Raw genomic sequence first — 15,466 nt, 5'->3', positions numbered from 1 at the left:
CGGGCAGGCGGACGCGGCTTCCGTGGCAATCCAGGCGCTCACCCAACGCGCGTCTCGGGGTTATTCGGCGTTCCGCTGTAGCCATGCCGTTGTCTTGCCCCACGACGAAGGCTTCTAGTGGTTGTATTAAAATGACCAAGTATTCAACCAAGGAAAGCCATGTATTACCAAGCCTAGCCATCAATATGCTTCGCATCTGACAAGGCTTAACCTTAGCTAAGCCTCAGCCATTTTTTGCATATAGCTGACATGTTCTCGCTAAATTGGTGGCTAGCTTGCGAGAAAGATTCGAACTGACGACATATGCACATTCAGCTGTATGACTTCTTCGACTGTACGTTTTCACTGAAGGCGCGGTTGATGTATCCACAAAGATATGCGACAGTTACTGCGCCCTTCCATTTCCTCAAAAACCTATGTGGGTATTAAAAAAAATTGTGACGAGATTGTCCATCGTGCACCAGTGCGGGTAGTTTCATACAGTTTCCCGCTCCATATAGCATACGCTTCTTACTCTGGTTGGAGGCTAGCTCGCGGCAGGTATTCGAACCGTGTGTCCGAGTGTTTCACTCGGACCTTTGTGAATTCAGTGTTTGTGTGATCAATGCTCGGGCGTTCAATTTCTGATTGCGCAACCTTAGTCGACGCCGAACGCTCACGATGACACACTAATGCTTTCGCCATCACAGGGCGTAAGCAGCCTTAACTGCCCTCTGAATTTTATTGCGAAAGCAATACTACTTGCACTTTCACGCCGTTGCGTGCCGGGGCCGGTGACCACCATCGTGCCGCTGCCGGTGGCCACCATCGCACCGCGGCGGTGACCACCATTGACCTTCATTTGACCTTGATTGCATTACATTGGATTACATTGGATTAGATTAAATTGGATTGTATTCGACTGGACTGGATTTCATTGGATTAGATAGGAGTGGATTCGATTGGAATGCATTGGATTGGAGTGGAATGAATTGGATTGGAATGGATTGGATGGGATTGGATTGGAGTGAATTGGAGTGGATTGGATTGGAATGGATTGCATTGGATTGGATGGGATTGGTTTGGATTGCATTGAATTGGATTGGGTTGTATAACCGATGCATCACCACAAGTCTAACAACAAGCACCACCACCAGCTACACTGCGAGCTGTACCATGGCGTGCGTACGGATATTGCTTTCGCAATTACCGGGCTTAACCAAGCTAAGCCACAGATTTTTTTTTTGTTCCGGGGTGGTGGTGGTGAAAAAATTTATTCAGAACGGACAGGAGGTGTTTGCAACTGTAGGGCGTATGCTGCTCGGAGATCCTCAGAGAAGACAAGACGTCTGTTCTGTTCAACCGTTTATTCTCTGAGTAACGGAGCTGCGGCGGGGAGCGCGGCAGGCGCGCCCCACCGCTGCAAGAAGGAAAAGGGAGGAGGAGGAAAGAGCGCGCCAGGTGCGGGGGCGCGCGGGGTGCGGTCTGGTTCCTTTGAAGAGACGCCGCAGACTTCGACCGCAACGGCGTTGTTGTGTTTCTACCCCCCCCCCCCCCCTTAACTCTCTTTGTGTGTTCCCGTCACACCTGTGTCCACTCGGACCACGTGGGCCCGATCAGGCAGCTACCGTGAACAATCGCCAAGGTCGACAACCTCGCGACGACCATGGGAAGTGAGATGCTTGGAATGCCCCTCCGAGCTTCAGCGGATTAGTGTAGCATGAATGTCAAAGGCCATTGTCAGCAGTAAACCCAACGAAATTCCTTGAGGGGAGTGCAGCGGCGACGAAGGCAGGCGAGGCCCAGGAGCTATTGTCCGAGCAACCACTGTGAATGCGGAGGCGACCTGGCGGCGTCGTCACGCTGGCGGATAATTGAAGAATTCTGTGTCCCCGACTCGCGTTCTGGGCAATCGGCGGGGAGGCAAGTTCATTCCCCTGCTGGAGGACTTCGGGAGATTCCTTTCACACAGGGCTGGATGAGTCAGCATTCTCCCCCTCTCATCGACCCAGCGGCGTGAGAGTGGAAAAACCCGCACCTGCCCAGCCGTGGGTGGTAACAAGAACGCCCCCTTCGGTCCATCCGATTGGACAGTGCTCGTCGACCATTATTCCCCAGCCAGGGATCTGGGGAAACCGAACGATATTTAACTCGGCCGTGAGTGTGGCCGAAAGAAGCCTGCTAGCTCCAGTCGACTACGGTTGACGAAGACGTTGCCCTTCCTCTGAGAGCCATTCTCAGCCCCGCTCTATGTAAATAATGTAAATATGTGAATACAGTTTTTCCTTCACTTCCCCTACTCCCCGTCTCCGGCCCACGTTTCCTTCCTCCTTCGGCATTGCGGCGGTGCTCCTGGACCCGATGCCTGGTGGGACACGCTTCTAGCATCGACAAACATATCAACTGGTTGGCAGCGGCGGGATCTTCCACGCTTGGTCCTGGCTTCAGCAGTGGTGAGCGCTTGACTTTCTTTAAGAATCTGCCAGGCTTGATAACTCTGGAAATTTATCACTTCCTGTAGATTGTTTTCTGCACGTGCTCGCTTAAGCATTTCACGTAGCAGCTTATTGTTGAAAGTCCTCGTTCGGAAGTTGCCATGGATTTGAGCAAACTAAAGAAGCCAGATTTGATTTTGCTGTGTGAAGAGCTGGGTATTGAGGCCAGGAAGAGTCACAGAAAGCCGCAGCTGATTGAGGCTATTAAGGAATGTGGTGCTAAGGAGGAGGGTGACAAAATTTTGGAGACCTGGGAGGTCATTCAGGAGGGAATCAGGAACGCTAAGGAGGAGGCCGACAGGGTTGAAAATGAACGCAAGGAGAAGGCCGTCAGGGTTGAAAAAGAACGCCTTTACCGCAAGGAAGCCGCTAAGAAGGAGGCTGACAGGATAGAAAAAGAACGCCTTTACCGCAAGGAAGCCGCTAAGAAGGAGGCTGACAGGATAGAAAAAGAACGCCTTTACCGCAGGGAAGCCGCTAAGGAGGAGGCTGACAGGATAGAAAAAGAGCGCCTTTACCGCAAGGAAGCCGCTAAGGAGGAGGCTGACAGGATAGAAAAAGAACGCCTTCGTCTCAAGGAAGCCGATGAAAGGCAACTTGCTTTAATGCGTTTGGAGTTGCAAACTTTACTGGCGAAGCGCGCCGAGAGGAATTCGACAATAAATCAGGAGGTTTCGGCGCGAAGTGAAATTAAAATCGTGAATGAAAACTGCGTGTCTTTGCCCATTGCCCGCGTCGCAAACGAGAGCCCGCTCGGGGTGCGTCTGACCGAGGCAGCCATCTCCCAAAACCTGCCTAAGCAGCATCACTCGATTTCCTCAAATCGCTCGGATATGCTGCCCAAAGAAAAGGGCCTTTGTTTTGGAGATAACGCTGCGCAGGTCCTTACCACTTCGAAGGCTCGTGAATTCGCAGCGCCAGCAGAGCACGTAGTTGAAGAGGGCAAACCTTACAGCGACTGTGGAGCTCCAAGCCAGAGCGCGGCGTTAGCTGAAAAGCGCGATGCCGCACAGATTGTCCTTGCAACCCAGATAGGCGTAGGCGCAGCGCAAAAAGGTAGTCCTCCAGAAAGCAGTCGCGCGCTGAAAGTGACAACTGCAAGTTCTATTGTAAGCGAGGAATGCGTCTCAGCGCTTCCTCGAAACCATGATCAGTTCAACGATAACGGAACGCCAGCCGCTCGCGACCGAAAACTCGAAATTGAGTTATGCTCCAATGAAACCAGTGTGTCTTTGCCTATTGCCCGCGTCGCGATCGAGAGCCCGCTCGGGGTGCGTCTGACCGAGGCAGCCGTCTCCCAAAACCTGCCTAAGCAGCATCCCTCGATTTTCTCAAATCGCTTGGATATGCTGCCCAAAGAAAAGGGCCTTTGTTTTGGAGATAACGCTGCGCAGGTCCTTACCATTTCGAAGGCTCGTGAGATCGCAGCGCCAGCAGAGCACACAGTTGAAGAGGGCAAACCTCAACCTGTAAGCCCGAAGCCTGTAAATTCTCGCGGTGACGAGGCAGAGCAATCTCTAGTAAAGACTGACGATGAGACGAACGCCGGCGACTTAACCCGTGACCGTTCCGCGCTACCTAATGACGAGCCAACCCAGGACTTACTCACTTCTAGCACAGGGGTAAAGAGCACCGATAGTAGTGCAAGCTATAGTGAGTCTTCCGAATCAGGCACGAGTGATGAGCTGGGGCTAGGTGAGGAATTGAATACCAATCTAGCATTGCCCCACTCAGATGGCTTTCTCGAACTCCTTCGTGTGGACAGAGAAACGTTCACCGCTGAGCAAGAGAAAGACCAGACTCTACGCAACTTGAGTCACCAAAGTGACATAGGTGTGTCACGAAAGAACATACCTTTCCAACTCCGTTCTGGCCTGCTGTACCGCCAGTATAAGGATAGGAAAGGTATCCAACACGACCAACTTACTGCCCGCGTCGCGATCGAGAGCCCGCTCGAGCTGCGTCTGACCGAGGCAGCCGTCTCCCAAGACCTGCCTATGCAGCATCCCTCGATTTTCCCGAATCGCTTGGATAGGCTGCCCAAAGAAAAGGGCCTTAGTCTTGGAGATAACGCTGCACAGGTCCTCACCAGTTCGAAGGCTCCAGAATTCGCAGCGCCAGCAGAGCACGCTGGTGAAGAGGGCACACGTGGCCCTGTAAAGCTTATAAACTCTCACGGTAGTGAGCCAGAGCAGGCTGGATTACAAACTGATGATGAGGCGAACGCCAGCGACTTTACCTGTGACGGTTCAGCGTTTGCTAGTGACGCGCCACGCAAACCAACTGCGAGGGTTTCCACTGAGCGGCAGCGCACAGAGGTGGCCAAACGGGAAGAGTTAATTAAGGGGAAAGTGCGGCTCTTGTTGACTGCTCGACTGCAATCCGAGCCGCGTAGCCGCCCCAATTTGGCACCTCGGTGCTCAAGAGTTCGCACCCGCCCCGTGGGAACACAAGCCAAGAGAACGCAACGCGCGAACCCGATCCGAGAGAGACGGATACGCTGGCACGGCATTCGCACTCGTCCGTTCCCTTCTCGCGTTCTGCTTTCTGAGCGTCAGCCAAACTTCAGAACCACGAGACTTGGACGAGGAACAGTTAAGGGTCCTAAGCTGAAATTCCTAGCCTTGTGTCCTGTTGCACCTGCTAGAGCAGCTATCGGACCTCGGCCGCGCCGGGGGCGGCTGAAGAATAGGAAGCAGTAAATTCCTCTGATCGCAACGCCGTTTGCAGACGGATTCGAGGAATAATCCCGTCTTTTGTTTCTTTTTGTTCATTTAACTCTCCTGTACAGAAATGCAAGCTAGAATTCCTAGCATTATGCAATGTCTCATCTGCGAAAGCAGCTGTCGGACCGCGGCCGCGCAGGGGGCGGATATGACGCATAATCTCATATTGAGTTTAATGCTTGTTTTTTGTCTTTTGTTCTTTACACTCTCCTATGCGAAATGAGAGCGAAATTTCGGAGCTTGGCATTGCGGGACTCAGTTCACATGCGTTGCCGAAAGGTGCGAGTAATGGCAACGCTGATGGCCTCAGCCGAAGCTTTCCCGTGTAATGCCCTCTCCTGACTCCCCAGATGTTATTCCGCTATGCAAATTTGTATTTTCTTTTTTGCTTTAGCGGGAATCATTTTTTTTTCTCTGTTTTGTATGTATGTTCAGCAGCTCCACCTTCCCTTTGTGCTCTCACGGGCGGTGGCTTTCTGTGACATAAACCGTGCTACGGCACCCCCCCAAAATTTTAGAAAATTTTCCTCCCTTTTGGCTAAACAAGCTCTGTGTATTCTGGTTTGGTCAAACATGTCAACTTTCGGAGGAGGACGTAAATTTCACGCTACAGCTCATTTTCTCTAAAGAGATTTTGTTGACCGAAAACAGCTTGGCAGTTCTTGAAGTCAGTTTGGCGCTTTCTGCTTGTTGGGCTTTGGACTTTGCTGGTTGAGCTCGTTACAGCTGTCAACGAAGCAAGAAGAACCTTTGGGCCCAGCTGTGACCAAAGGCCGAACGGACACAACTCCAGGTCTCTGCGCGCAGCAGCGTTGGCTGCAACCACTACGAGACCTCTTCGGGCGGCGGACGTGCTGTTGTGTTTCTACCCCCCCCCCCCCCTTAACTCTCTTTGTGTGTTCCCGTCACACCTGTGTCCACTCGGACCACGTGGGCCCGATCAGGCAGCTACCGTGAACAATCGCCAAGGTCGACAACCTCGCGACGACCATGGGAAGTGAGATGCTTGGAATGCCCCTCCGAGCTTCAGCGGATTAGTGTAGCATGAATGTCAAAGGCCATTGTCAGCAGTAAACCCAACGAAATTCCTTGAGGGGAGTGCAGCGGCGACGAAGGCAGGCGAGGCCCAGGAGCTATTGTCCGAGCAACCACTGTGAATGCGGAGGCGACCTGGCGGCGTCGTCACGCTGGCGGATAATTGAAGAATTCTGTGTCCCCGACTCGCGTTCTGGGCAATCGGCGGGGAGGCAAGTTCATTCCCCTGCTGGAGGACTTCGGGAGATTCCTTTCACACAGGGCTGGATGAGTCAGCATTCTCCCCCTCTCATCGACCCAGCGGCGTGAGAGTGGAAAAACCCGCACCTGCCCAGCCGTGGGTGGTAACAAGAACGCCCCCTTCGGTCCATCCGATTGGACAGTGCTCGTCGACCATTATTCCCCAGCCAGGGATCTGGGGAAACCGAACGATATTTAACTCGGCCGTGAGTGTGGCCGAAAGAAGCCTGCTAGCTCCAGTCGACTACGGTTGACGAAGACGTTGCCCTTCCTCTGAGAGCCATTCTCAGCCCCGCTCTATGTAAATAATGTAAATATGTGAATACAGTTTTTCCTTCACTTCCCCTACTCCCCGTCTCCGGCCCACGTTTCCTTCCTCCTTCGGCATTGCGGCGGTGCTCCTGGACCCGATGCCTGGTGGGACACGCTTCTAGCATCGACAAATATAACAGCGTTCACCTCACGTTGCCGGAGGCGTAGGGAAGAAGCACGCGTAAGTTGTGCCGGCGAGGGCTGGCGCCATGGCTGGCGCACTACACGGCTCCCCCCCGAGAGAGGAAGCCAAGGCGACGAACGATTTACTTCTTTGGGCAGCTGGGATGCCAGTGGACGCGACGAGCCGGAGGAGCTTGCTGTCGGTCGGAAATGAATGGGGCTGTCGCAAGTGCAGGCGCCCTTCGACCGCAACGGCGTTCACCTCACGTTGCCGGAGGCATAGGGAAGAAGCACGCGTAAGTTGTGCCGGCGAGGGCTGGCGCCATGGCTGGCGCACTACAGATCAGCCCGTAAGGGACCGATCCTTACAAACACTAGGTGGATGTCCCTAGTTTGGGACCCCAGTGGCGGCAGCCGCCGCCCGGGCGCGCCCGACTAAGGCTTGTTGGGCCTGTAAGTCGTGGCAGCCGAGCAGGGTCGCCTCCCAGTCCTCCCGGGTTGGGTTGGGGATGGTGGGAATGGCCGGGTTGCAGGGGCAGGCCCACATCATGTGATAGGTGTCCGACAGCAATGACTGTCTTGAGCGCCTGCGGAGTGATTTTTTCTGATAAGCGTAGGTGTGAACACAGGGGTTCTGCATTGAGTGGGCATTTTAGAACGGTAGCTCTACAGAATGCAAAATTCGGTCACCATTCCGTGCCTGATTTGACCTTTTGTTTAACCTCGAAAATCATAGCAACAGACCGACCTTGGCCGATTCGGACCAAATTCGTTGTCCATCCTAATACACCGTGCGCGACATGATGATGACCTCCAAATTTAGCACGGGTCATTTCGAAAAATCGGCCCGGGCCAGCCCCGAAATTTGACCTTGGCCAGTTTGGACCACAAACGGTGTACAACCATAGCTGAGCACGCCCGACACGATGGCGACCTCCAAATTTGGCACGGGTCATTTCGAAAATTGGCCCGGGCCAGCACCGATATTTGACCTTGGCCAGTTTGGACCACAAACGATGTACAACCATACCTGAGCAAGCCGGACACGATGGTGACCTCCAAATTTGGCACGGGTCATTTCGAAAATTGGCCCGGGCCAGCCCCGAAATTGGACCTTGGCCAGTTTGGACCACAAACGATGTACAACCATACCTGAGCAAGCCGGACACGATGGTGACCTCCAAATTTGGCACGGGTCATTTCGAAAATTGGCCCGGGCCAGCCCCGAAATTGGACCTTGGCCAGTTTGGACCACAAACGATGTACAACTGTAGCTGAGCACGCCCGACACGATGGTGACCTCCAAATTTGGCACGGGTCATTTCGAAAAATTTACCCGGGCCAGCCCCGAAATTTGGTCTTGGCCAGTTTGGACCACAAACGATGTACAACCATAGCTGAGCACGCCCGACACGATGGTGACCTCCAAATTTGGCATGGGTCATTTCGAAAAATTGGGCCGGGCCAGCCCCGAAATTTGACCTTGGCCAGTTTGGACCACAAACTATGTACAACCATAGCTGAGCACGCCCGACACGATAGTGACCTCCAAATTTGGCACGGGTGATTTCGGAAAATTGTCCTGGGCCAGCCCCGAAACTTGACCTTGGCCAGTTTGGACCACAAACGATGTACAACCATAGCTGAGCACGCCGGACACGATGGTGACCTCCAAATTTGGCACGGGTCAATTCGAAAATTGGCCCGGGCCAGCCCCTAAATTATACCTTGCCCAGTTTGGACCACAAATGATGTACAACCATAGCTGAGCACGGCCGCCACGATGGTGACCTCCAAATTTGGCACGGGTAAATTCGGCAAATTGGCCCGGGCCAGCCCCGAAATTGAACCTTGGCCAGTTTGGACCAAAAACGATGTACAACCATAGCTGAGCACGCCCGACACGATGGTGACCTCCAAATTTGGCACGGGTCATTTCGAAAATTGGCCCGGGCCAGCCCCTAAATTATACCTTGCCCAGTTTGGACCACAAATGATGTACAACCATAGCTGAGCACGGCCGCCACGATGGTGACCTCCAAATTTGGCACGGGTAAATTCGGCAAATTGGCCCGGGCCAGCCCCGAAATTGAACCTTGGCCAGTTTGGACCACAAACGATGTACAACCATAGCTGAGCACGCCCGACACGATGGTGACCTCCAAATTTGGCATGGGTCATTTCGAAAAATTGGGCCGGGCCAGCCCCGAAATTTGACCTTGGCCAGTTTGGACCACAAACTATGTACAACCATAGCTGAGCACGCCCGACACGATAGTGACCTCCAAATTTGGCACGGGTGATTTCGGAAAATTGTCCTGGGCCAGCCCCGAAACTTGACCTTGGCCAGTTTGGACCACAAACGATGTACAACCATAGCTGAGCACGCCCGACACGATGGTGACCTCCAAATTTGGCACGGGTCATTTCGAAAATTGGCCCGGACCAGCCCCTAAATTATACCTTGCCCAGTTTGGACCACAAACTATGTACAACCATAGCTGAGCACGCCCGACACGATAGTGACCTCCAAATTTGGCACGGGTGATTTCGGAAAATTGTCCTGGGCCAGCCCCGAAACTTGACCTTGGCCAGTTTGGACCACAAACGATGTACAACCATAGCTGAGCACGCCCGACACGATGGTGACCTCCAAATTTGGCACGGGTCATTTCGAAAATTGGCCCGGGCCAGCCCCGAAATTGAACCTTGGCCAGTTTGGACCAAAAACGATGTACAACTATAGCTGAGCACGCCCGACATGATGGTGACCTCCAAATTTGGCATGGGCCATTTCGAAAAATTGTCCCGGGCAAGCCCTGAAACTTGAGCTTGGCCAGTTTGGACCACAAACGATGTGCAACCATAGCTGAGCACGCCCGACACGATGGTGAACTCCAAATTCGGCCTGGGCGATTTCCAAAATGCTATCATTTGTCCTTTGTACACATCTTGCAAAAATCACCCGGTTTCTCCACAATGAAATCCCCTGATAGGTCAATTTTTAGATGACGTCATCAGGGTCACGTGAACCTACAGAGACCAATAAGAGAGCACTGATATATTTGATCTTCTGAAGGACTCCCAAAATTGGACATTTGGCCAACATCTGAAAAACTTACCACTTGGTCCAAAACCTTATCTGGTGGCCACGATGACATTCTGGCACTTGACGCACCTCCACAACTTGCAGGTGCCAGTAGCGAAAATTTGTCTTTTGGACCACCTACAAAATATGGGACTTTGCGCGGCCCAAAATTATGCCTTCTAACCCCCCTATAAAATTTGGCAATTCGATGCGCCCAAAAATTGGCAGTTGGCCAACCCTCAAAGTTTAGCATGTCTTTCCCTCAAGATTTCTGAGTTGACCCACCTCAAAAATATTTTGCAGCTGGCCTGCCCACCAATTCTGGAAGTTTCCCCACCTCCGAATCACCACCAAATTTGGCACTTATCCCAACTACCAAAATTTAGGTATCAGCCTGCCTCTATAAAGTTGTCAGTTTGCGATGCCAAAATTTTCCGCTTGCCCCTCGCCCCCCCCCCCAAAAAAAAAATTGCCATTCAGCCCAACTGACATAGGTTGATTGGGCGAAAGGGGCGGGAGTCTGTCCCGACTCTGTTTAAGGGCTCCCGTCTCCTTTGTTCGTGTCATTCCCTGCTGTGTTCCATCTTGGCACGTAGCGTGCTTTTCGCTGCTCCTTGCAAATATGTAAATAAAATCAGTCTTCTTTCCCCGCCTCTTAACCTCATTGCAAAGCGGCACTCTTGTCCTGGTGGTGGGAACGGGCGTCGTCTTGACTGTGGTTCCGTGGAGCCACGGCCCCCAACCTTCTTCCTCAACAAGGTTATGCTCCCATAGTGGGCGGTGGTGGTGGTGAAAACATTTATTAAGAATGAACAGGAGGTATGTTTGGATCAGCCCGTAAGGGACCGATCCTTACAAACACTAGGTGTAGGTCCCTAGTATGGGACCCCAGTGGCGGTTGTCGCCGCCCGGGCGCGCCCGACTAAGGCTTGTTGGGCCAGTAAGCCGTGGCAGCCGAGCAGGGTCGCCTCCAGTCCTCCCGGGTTGGGTTGGGGATGGGGGGAATAGCGGGGTTGGAGGGGCAGGCCCACACCATGTGATAGGTGTCAGAAGACACTGCATTACAGTGTGGGCAGCTGCCGCTAAAGGAGGGGTCAAAATGTTTTAGCGCTGCCGGGCACAGCAATGTATTGATGAGAAGGTGGAGAAGGAGCCGTTCATCCGCCTCCTTCAGGCCTTTACATGGGCTAGGGTAAGGGCGATGACAATTTTGATAACATGTTGTAATATCTTTGAATGTATAGACCGGATTAAAATCGGGTTCCTGATCGGATGGGGAGGCGAAAACAGCCCGGAGAGAGAGCGCGCGGGCGGCTTCGTCTGCTGCCTGGCTTCCTGCCAACCCCTGATGAGCAGGGGCCCATTAAGGTAACGGTGTGCGGGGTCCGTATCCCGTATGCAATTTTGGTAGATTCGATAGGCTAGGAAAGGAGTGCAGCCTTGTTCGACGTTCCGACAGGCCCCTCGCGAGTCGGTGATTATGTATTTTGAACCGGAATGTGAGGCCGCGAGAGCAATCGCGACCTCTTCTGCTTGTGTTACACTGCTGGCTCGGAAGGTGAGGCCGTTAACTGTGTTGCTGTTGTGAACTACCGCGGCCGTGTACCAACCCCAGTGGTGAGGGCCGGATGCATCCACATAGAATACAACCTTTTTGTTGCCATAATGTCGGGCTAGCGCTTCCGCTCGTGCTAGGCGTCGACCAATATGGTCTTCGCGGGACATGTTTGCTGGAAGAGGCCGCACGTGGAGGGCACGTCTTCACAGTTCTGGGATGCGAAACCTGTCTTCCATTGGACGGGTGTGTTGGATATGGGGTCGAGCAAGAAGGCGGCGACCCGACTCCGTTAGCGACAAGCGCGTGTACTGGCTTGTTAGGTGCGCCTCCCGGAGCTCCCGGAAAGTATTCACCACCCCTACAGCCATAAGCCCGCTGTTTGAAGTAGTGATGGGGAGGTCAAGGGCACGCTTAATAATTTTGCGAAGGATGACCTCAAGCGCATCCTCCTCTTGTGTCCGTAGGTGGAGATAAGGTGTCGAATAGAGAATTCGACTGGTTACAAAGGCGTTTGCCAGCCGCAAGGCATCCTTACTTCGTAACCCCCGCGTTTGTTGGAAACCCGGCGGACCATGCGGCCTACCTGGTCCCCCACCTTACGGAGTTTGGCAAATGTAGTGTCTGGCCGCCTGTGTTTGTGGATGTAGAGTCCTAGCACCTCTATCTCGTCACTTTCGTGTATGGGACCACTCTCAAGAGAAAGAGAGATTTTAGTTGTGCACTTCTGCGAGGGGCGGAGGTGCACAAATTCCGATTTTTGAGGGGAACATTGAAGACCGCAGCGACGGTCGTAGCGGTCTACTATCGCCGCCGCTGTTTGCAGGCTGGTTTCAATGTCCCCTGTGCTGCCCTGCGTGGCCCACAAGGTGATGTCATCGGCGTACAGGGCGTGCTGCACGCCGGCAACACCCTCCAGCTGTGCCGGCAGGTGCATTATAGCCAGATTGAAGAGCAGCGGGGAAAGTACCGCCCCTTGGGGGGTTCCCCGCGTGCCGAGTAGGTAGGGACCGTGCTCTGTATCTTGTATTCGGATGTAGGATAGACGATAGACGGATCCATTAAAAATTGGCTTAAGTATCGGAATGTGTTGAGACCACAGTCGGTCTGGTTTAAGATCCAAGGCGAGTACTACCCGGTCATTATGGGGGCATTCGAGGGGGTCAAGGATTTCCCGATTAAGTTGCAGGAGGACATCCTGTGCGGATCTGTGGGCGGAATCCGAACATGGTGCTCGCAAAAACATGCTTGTGTTCAAGATATGCAGATAGCCTATCCCGCACCATCGTCTCCATTAGTTTGCACACACAAGAGGTGAGAGATATGGGGCGAAGGTTATCTGTGTCAATTGGTTTGCCTGCTTTAAAAATAAATGTGACCAGAGCCGTTTTCCAGTCAATTGGCAGGGGGGTGTCCCCGCGCCAAATTGCATTAAGCTCCCATAGTGGGCGGAAAAACTTTGTCTCAAGCGTATTTGGCAGAGAACGATGGTATATCTTCGGTGATGTGGAGCCGAACGTCTGTCTCCCACGAGCTGACAGCTAGGGCAGCCGCATGTCGGCCGTTCTGTGAAGTGGTTATTTGTGTTTGTATGTAAAATGGTGATGACGAAGGGTACACAATTTATTTGTTGGAACGACCTTTGAGTTACTATGTAGAAGGCAAAACAGAGCACGTAAAAACTTTCGCATTTTCTTCGTTAAACAATCGGCATTCCTATTCGGCATTCTAGATCTGGCGTCGCATGCCACATTCGTGGCTGCCTGCCATTGGGGTGATGGTGGTTACTTTGGGGAATTCTGGGGAGAGTATACTGGACGTGGGTTATGTTACTCTTAGTTGTGGGATCTCCCTTGTCGTCAAAGGGAGGGGGAAGGGAGATGTAGAGGGCGTGTGGAGGGGGAGATGCAGTCAGCATCTACGTCGTTGCTGCTGTCATGGTCCAGGTCCTAGGAGTCACAGGTCCAGGGGGCCGCAGGTCCAGGGGGGGCACAGGTCTAGGGGAGCCGCGGGCCTAGAGCAGTGCGTCCAGGCCGGTCTCCACGAGGTAGGCCAGGAGGACGCGTTGGGCGGGGAGGTGGTTTCGAGCAGAGAACAGGAGCTGGTCCCCCGTGTCGGCTGACAGTCCGACAGCCCGGTAACCTGCAAGAGACGGCGACGGTGCAGACAAAATGTTAGGCACGCACATAGCAAGTGTCCCAAAGTGCCTGCATCGACGCACGATGCGCAGGCAGCGGAGGGTGCCAGGCCGAATACGAACATGTGCTTTGGCGTCCAGGAGCAGCCGCAGCAGGAGGGTTCGTTCCCGGCGAGGGATCTCTTCCGAAAGTCGGTGAAGGGCCGGTATGCAGCGATGCGCCTGTCGGGGTGGAGTGTCCTTACCACCTGCTTGAGTAGCGGACGGGCAGAGTCGTGGGGGCTATTAAGGCGGAAGCCTTTAATGCCTCATCGTTGTAAGCAGCAGTTGTCGACAGAAATGTCACGCTTTTCAATTGGTCGAAACGGTCGTGACGTCACAGTGCGCGAATTCCAAACGGGGCCAATTGGTCTTTGGCTACTAACCATGCAACCAATTAAAGGGATCGTATAGTGATGGTCCAAGTAAGTTTGACCGAGTTTAGTTAATTACTTACTTAACTAATTGGTCTAATTAACCTTTCTAGTCAGACCCGATAAATAAATAAAACTGAGTAAGAAATTGGCCGAGCTTGGGATTCGAACCCCGGTCTCCGGAGTGCGAGTCGAGCACGCCACCACTCCGCCATGCAAGCTCGATAGTTTGGAATGAACAAAGGTGCGTCTAGTGAATACGGTGTCTTCGTTCACTCCCATCTTCCTCCCTTCCCGTTACGTCGAGGTTTAGGTGTCCACCGAGATATGAGAGACAGATACATTTCCTTCCCTCAAAAACCAATTTACCAACGAGCAAGGCGTATTTGACCGCGTTTCAGATTGGTCCAAATTGTCGTGACGTCACCGCGCGCGAATTTTGACGGGTGTCCACCGAAATATGTGAGACAGTTACTGCGCAACTTCCTTTCCTCAAATAAAATTTTCGACTAATGTCTACTGAGATATGTGAGACAGTTAATGCGTAATTTCCTTTCCTCAAATACAATTTTCGTTTTCTTCATTACGGCCCCTCTTTCCTATTTCACTCACACTTCCTCCCTTCCTGTACGGTGCGGCTCAGGTGTCCACCGAGATGACAGAGAATTACAGCCCCATTTCCTTTCCTCAAAAAGCATTGCGTTCAAAGGGCAACGCATCGCGCCGCCGAAAGGGTGGTGGCGTTCCTTGGACTCCGTGGCAGCGCAACATGCTGTCGCGTTCCATTCCTAAAGGCAAAGCTTAAGCGTCATTAATTGGCAGTTAATTAATGCACCAACAAAATGTGCAGTGAACAATCGTGTAGCAGAATGCAGCTCTCAGGCTTTCGCCTTTCACCACTTTAGCCGCTAAAGTTCCTCGTAATTTTTTCGTAGTCACTGGCGGCCCATTGTAGTGGGCTGCACTGCACAAGGGTGTCGGCCTCCTCGTAGCCCTGATAGCCGGCAAGGCCAGGTAGCCAGTGGAGAGACGTCTGGTAGCGGGCGACCTCAAGGGCGTGAAGCTGGGCACGAAGGACACTGGTCGAGGTCTGGTAGATGTGGGGATTGCCCAGGAGCTCGAGAGCTGGCCGAGAATCACACAGCACAATAACGGGGCCAGGAGGGTCGATGGTCTCAATCAAGTCAGCTGATAGGTGTAGACCCGCCAGTTCAGTTTCTGTTGAGCTGCCCTGGAAGGAGAGCCTGGAGGTCCGTGACTGCTCCGACTGGGGCAGCGCCAGAGCCACCGCCGCCTGCCCAGTGGCTGGTCGAACCGAGCCGTCGGTGTAGAGAAGGGCTGGACCTTTGCACTCACCCAGGAA

This window comes from Amblyomma mixtum, chromosome 3 (genome assembly GCF_055824585.1).
Source record: "Amblyomma mixtum isolate Tamu chromosome 3, ASM5582458v1, whole genome shotgun sequence".
NCBI lineage: Eukaryota > Metazoa > Arthropoda > Arachnida > Ixodida > Ixodidae > Amblyomma > Amblyomma mixtum.
Note: the sequence above shows the minus strand (reverse complement) of the source record.